The 6,710-nt window shown below is 33.6% G+C and overlaps 1 long non-coding RNA gene across 1 annotated transcript; it reads left to right on the plus strand.

The window, feature by feature from the left end:
* On the plus strand, positions 388-754 carry LOC109843386. The gene is made up of 2 exons (XR_002247657.1): positions 388-459; positions 556-754. It is a non-coding gene; the product is annotated as an uncharacterized LOC109843386 (long non-coding RNA).

The raw sequence follows: 6,710 nt of genomic DNA on the forward strand, positions 1-6,710 counted from the left end.
TGAGTGGGGATTTTTTTAGGTATACTAGTTTTTATGCACGTACATTACACGTAGTTTAATATTAAAATAATTTTTATCAACCTTAGATCCTAAGTCATATGTTGTGATTTTTTTATTAATCCGTATTCACCTAGTTAATAGTAATTTTTAACCTTATTTCTTGAGTATTTGATAGTAATATTTGTCAATTTGAAGTATTTGATAGTGAAAAATATTTTTTTTTAAAAGCTGTTGTTGAACTAAATGATTCACGTATTTGATAGTAATATTTGTCAATTTGTCAATTTGAAGTATTTCAACGATTTGTCCGAATGAAAATTTTCTTATTATTTTACAATGTATTGTAAAAAAAAGTCCTACTTCAATGCAACAAAGTTGAAGACATCGAAGTCCTGCATATTGGGTGACATGCATTAGAGTTGATGACAAGAGGAAACTAATTGTTCCTCTATGTTATGGGTAAGTAAAGAATTGTCACATTTTGTTAAGATTGGAATGGTTTATCATTGCCTTCTTTTCATAATCTTACTAATCTTATTTCTTTTGTTATTTTAGATTTGAGCAGAAAAAGGTTGGACCTATAAGTATCAACTCATGGTTTACCAACCATTTTATCATTCTTCTATTTCATTTTTATTTGTTTCTAATTGGTATGGTATTCTCTTAGAATTTTAAATCTTCTCTAAACTTGGCTGTCACTTTTTCTTTAGGAGTTCTGATATCAAGAAGAATGCAGTAGGTCTTATGTTGTGATGTGATTTGTGGATGATTCTTCAATGTGATGATAAGCTTGTATAACTTGGGTCATTTTGTACTTAGTTTGTACTAAATTTTGAGCTTGTTTGTGATCAGCTTGTATTATGATTTGTGCTCAGTTTGTACTTAATTTGACATTTTGTTTGATTTCTAGAAATGAAAAATGTATGCGCAGTTTGTACTAAATTTTGAGCTTGTTTGTGGTCAGCTTGTATTATGATTTGTGCTCAGTTTGTACTTAATTTGACCTTTTGTTTGATTTCTAGAAATAAAAAATGTATGCGCAGTTTGTACTAAATTTTGAGCTTGTTTGTGGTCAGCTTGTATTATGATTTGTGCTCAGTTTGTACTCAATTATGAGCTTGTTTGTGGTCAGTTTGTCCTCAATTTTGGGCTTATTTGTGGTCATTTTGTACACTATTATGATTTGTGCTCAGTTTGTAGTGTGTATCTGCTAAGCTTGCTTGTTCACTAGGTATCAGTTTGGAATTACAGGTTGCGAAGGAGCAATTAGAGAGCAAAATGAGCTGGTCTGGGTATCATTATATGTACTGTTTGTGTAAGCTATTTGGAATTGTTTTCAAATAAAAGTGGAAGGATAAAGTTGAAGTAAGCAGATAGCAAATAGCACATACAAGCATACACAACCTCACATTGTCTTCATTGTCACCTTCCAGTTGAAGCCGTCAAATAGCACATACAAGCTCACATTGTCTTCATTAGGTGACAAAGACTAAACAAATATCTCAACTCACAGCACTTTCAAGTTTCAACTTTCAGCCTTCCCTCGCATTCCAATCCTCTATTGCAAGAATCAAACGAATCGCTTATTGATATAGCATGGCGACAATCACTGTGAAACATGAGGAAGAATGCAGGAACAATTGAATATTTACAAAAGAACAAGAATGCTTATGCCAAAACCACAAAATGCATCAGGAAAAGCACAGAGAAAGCAAAATTTCTCCAACACTGCACACCATTGTGATACAATATAATCCAGATCCGAATATTTGGCCAAAAATCAATATAATCCAGAGTTGCAGATATCAGAGAAGGCTAGTCAATATAATAAAAGCAAGGTGTTGCCAAACAAAGTATATAAATTGTATCTCCAGTAGTATTCATATTAACTTGAATGCATACGGGTTATCCACATGAAGTATATAAATTGTATCTCCAACACTGCACACCACCCAGAAAAGAGAACCCACCATTGATTCAAACTCCTTATCATCTTTCTGTCACTTTAAAATAAGGATCTCAATGCAGTCACCTTGTCAGATCCAAAAGCCTACAAAATAAAATATGTTACAAATCAGCAATTATAACTCAGCAGAACATCTGAAAAGCTCTAAGTTAATAGACTTAAACCAAATAGACACATCCATGACCAAATAGACAACATGGATTCATCAAGAAACAACTATAAAATACCCAATAAATACTTCAGTTTAAACTAAACAAGAGCTTTGTTTAAATTGTTTGACAACTTTGACCATCAGTGAGTCCTGCTGCATTCTGACATATTATTTAGTAGGTCAGTCAGCGTTGCAAGCTATACTTACATTTCCCCCAACTTGGATAAGATTTTTTTTAAAAAAAAGGAAACTAAGAGGCGATAATGTATATGAACTGCTCAAAGTCAACAAAGCACATAAATAACCAGCTACAAACCTCATGTATATTCAAAATTTAAAAAAACATTGATGTAGAACCAAAATCAATTTGAGCTCAACTGCAATTGTTTCTAGCTCATCATGAGGAATATCTGTTACAAAATTGACACTCTTTGCTACTGAATCCAATCAAAAGACCAAAATTATAGGATTTTATTAATTCCTCTTTCATTATTAAAATCACAGAATCAGGAGACCTAAAATATAAGCTATAGAATAATTACCTGAAAAGGCGAGACCTTGATGAGTTTGAGCGGCGTCAATGGCGACGCAAGCAGCAACGGCCTAAGCGCTTGAGCAGCTACGACTTCGAGATGATGAAGATGAAGGATCGGAGAATGGATCTCGTGGAGGAGGATCTCGTGGTGGCGCACTGGAGCTCGTGAAGGAGGATCTCATGCTATTGACACGTATAACTCGGAAATAAGCAGCAGCTAACTAATTTCCAAATGCTAACTGATCCCAAATTCCTAACTGGTCCCAAAATTTCAACAAACACAAATAATTTGTCCATGAAATTGACAAAAAATATGCATGATCAAATTGCTGCTCTCCAAAGATCTTAAAAAAAACAAGTAGCACCTGAAATCTACATCCAAGTATAAGCTTAAGATAAATTTGCAAACATGAGAAATACTTGATATTCCTTCACAAAGGTTGTAGATCTCGCCCTCCTCTTGAACTTTGCTTCATAAAATTTCCTTCAAAAATAAATTTGGGGTTTCTAGGATTTTAAGAGGGGGTGGCTGCTGCTCAAACGTGATAGATGAAAGGAAAAGAGATAGGGAAATTCGGGTAATATATATATATAGTATAGTATATATATCATATATATCTATAATATATATTATATATATATATATATATATATATATATATAGTATATATATAATATATATAGTATACTATAGAGAGAGGAGAGCGAGAGCAGAGAGAAGAGAGATTAATGAGTATCCTTGTCATAGGAGGGGATTTCCTCCTTGAGCCTCTAAAATCAGATGATTGAGCGATATTGTGGATGATCAGCTCCGTTGAACTTGATCTACGTATTCTACCCAACAAACACCAAGTTTGGGTGAACCCGTCATCGTTGACCCTTCATCCACTCGTATCAATTTTAACGTTTTGAATGAAATAGAACTTTTCACATGGCTCGATGAGGGTCAAATCGACGACGGATTCACCCAAACTTGGTGTTTGGGGTTTTAGATATGTTGAGTCAAGTTCAACGGAGGATCATCCTAATGTCGCTCAATCATGTGATTTTAGAGTCGTCAAGGGAGGAAATCCCCTCCTATGATAAGGATACCATTAATCTCATATATATACTATATATACTTATACTATATATATATAAATATATATATATATGTATATATTATATATACAAGACTGACCCGACCCAAACCCAAACAAAATCTCCAGCTGTCGATCGTTCGATTGATCACTGGGGTCAGTCGAACGACCTGAACACTAAAGCAAACTCGACAAGTTTTATATATTGATGCACATTTACACACACACACACACATAATCAATCTCAAATCAATTACAATCAGATCCATTCATCCCATAATGATCACTAACCATAACAAAACTCTATTATTATTATTTGCAATAATAATTTCAAAATTTTAGGTTTTTACATGTATCAAGTCATGATGACTTGTTTTGGTATTTAACAGGCATGTTTTGTTTGCTTTGAAAATCCAGTCGAAGAGGGCACCCATGAGATGGGTGTTCTCAATGAATTAAGTTATTAGCAGCTATCATGTGTAACCAAGTAATAAAAATATTCACGTGAGTTAATTAACGGGAGGAATTGGACATCTCTTAGATAATGTGCAGCCCGATGTTGTGTTTGAGCATTAGTGGCAGATGGGTATGTGCACACAAACGAAGTAAAGTAATAATTCAAGTAACATTCCCAATGGGTACACCAAACACACAAGCATATCCTAAATAAGATTAAGTAAAAGCTGACTAGTTAGATGCACACTATCTTTACAACACACTCTTGGCTGTAGGTGCACTCTCGCTAATATCTCTGTGTTGATATTTTTCTAGTTATCCATTTTTATCTATTTAATATTCTGGATTTGAGATGCATGTTTTTTATTTTATAAAAGCAAGTAAAGTGATACAATTATACAGTCTTTCTTAAACTTAAATCAGTCTTTCTTAAACTTTTGCTACCAGACTTTGTCGTTTATGTTCTTCTTTCCGTTGTTATGTAGTGACTCTGATATATGTAGCTATTGCAGTAGTTATTTCAGACTTATGTCTGGCTTTTATGTATTTTGAGTTGATGAGATTGATATCAAACTCGTGATATCTTTTATGTTATTCATTATCTGTGGGACTTGGATATTTGTTCAATATATTGCTTCTACTATGTATTTGCATTGTATACTTGCTTCACTGTATATCAGTTCCTTGTGCTTGCCTTGATGTGTGATTCTATGGTTCTATTTTGAATATGATAAAAGAGATGTATGTATCTATCATTGTTATAGGCTTATGTATATACTTTTGGGTGGTGTTAGGCCCGGTTGTATATGTTGTTAAGCCTAGTCACAAGCCCATCGGGTGCTTCTAGGACACGATGCAGATTTATGATGAATGAAGAATTTTGGTAATCATGCACTTTGACGGTTGTTTTAAACATGTTTCCACTTGAGATATTTATCCTTAATATGGGTTTCAAAAGTTATAGTCTACACTTGAATCGAATTTCAACTCTTACCCAAAAGATGGTGGAGATGAAAAATATGTAGTTTATCCCTTTCTTCACAACCTTCAAAGTTCAAATTGATTTTACTGGCTACAATTGCAAGTGTCAAGAGAATATCTTTAGATATGAATATAATGAAAACTAGATTGCTTGGCGTATGAGATAGGTCAATGGATAAATGATTGCTTCGTAACATATAGTGAATCTGGTGTTTGTGATCCTATTAGTAATGGTGCAATTATGCACAATTTAAAAATAGAAAATCGTTGGAGTAATTTGTACGTGTGATTTTCAACCTCATCTCATTATGTTTTAAGAGCTGTTTGTGTTAATTCTAATTGCACTTGTATAGCTGAGGTTATTGATATAACTGTTTCAGTATTAGTAAGAGAAGAAACAAGAGTGCCTCCTCAAACTCTAATCTTTGGCCACGCCACTAGCATCATGTCATCATTGTTCCATTTAAATTGTCTCATCAAAATTTAAAATTATCTCATTATCCCAACTTATCTCACTTTATCCTATTTAAATTATCCCAATGGATTAAAATTACCCTATTAGAGTAACTATCCCACTTTACCCAATTTGTCATAGCGAATAGCCCTGCTAAATATCTACTGCAAACGTAGGGGTCGGGCTGGGCCGAGTCGGCTCATGAGCCCGCTCACTCGCCCGTGTTTGGACTCAACCCAACTCGCCCTGACGAGAGGCAACTCAGATTCGGCCCAGTACAGTAGCGGGCCGTGGGTTCGGGATGAGTTAGCCCCAAGCCCATGTGGGCCAGCAACTTGCTCGACCCATGAAGCCCGCTAAGTAAACTGGGACTGTATACGGGTGGGTCGACTCCCTAGACCTGTCCCGTGAGCCTATCCAAATTAGATATCTTTCTGTTCTATACAAACATTTTTATTACACTTTGTTTTAACTTCCTTTGTTCTTGGAATTTTTTAAAACTAGTAAAGCAATTATTTGTTGCTTGTGGATGTAGGACTTGCTCGAACCAAGTTGCACATTCATATTTGCCATATTTTCATTTGTTAAAGTATAAAAATATACAATTTTTCTTAATAAAATTATTTTTTGCATTTCTTATAATGATTAGATTGTTATTTTATTAATTATATTTTTTTTACATTTCTTATATTTTTTTGGTTGAATGTGGAAGAACGACTACAAGGAGGACGTGCGTCTTTCTTTGAGGAGGAAGATAAAGAAAATGAAAAAGATTGAGCTCTATTACAAGTTAGCATTTTTTTTATTTTTATTTACTTAAAGTTTATTGTAACTTATTATTGTATTTGTTAAACTAGTGAAAAACAATTAGTTGCTGGCCATGGAGTAGGGACTTGCCCCGAACCACATAAAATATCTATGTTTGCGATATTTCTCTCTACCGTTCCTTACAAATATATAATTTTACTTGATAAATTATTTTTTCATTTCTATAATAGCTAGATTGTTAGTTAATTAGTTAATTATATATAATTTTTAAGTGTTAAACAATACTTAAACATTATTAAAAGACTAAAAATCATTTACAA

Source organism: Asparagus officinalis, chromosome 5, assembly GCF_001876935.1.
Source record: "Asparagus officinalis chromosome 5, Aspof.V1, whole genome shotgun sequence".
NCBI classification, from domain to species: domain Eukaryota; kingdom Viridiplantae; phylum Streptophyta; class Magnoliopsida; order Asparagales; family Asparagaceae; genus Asparagus; species Asparagus officinalis.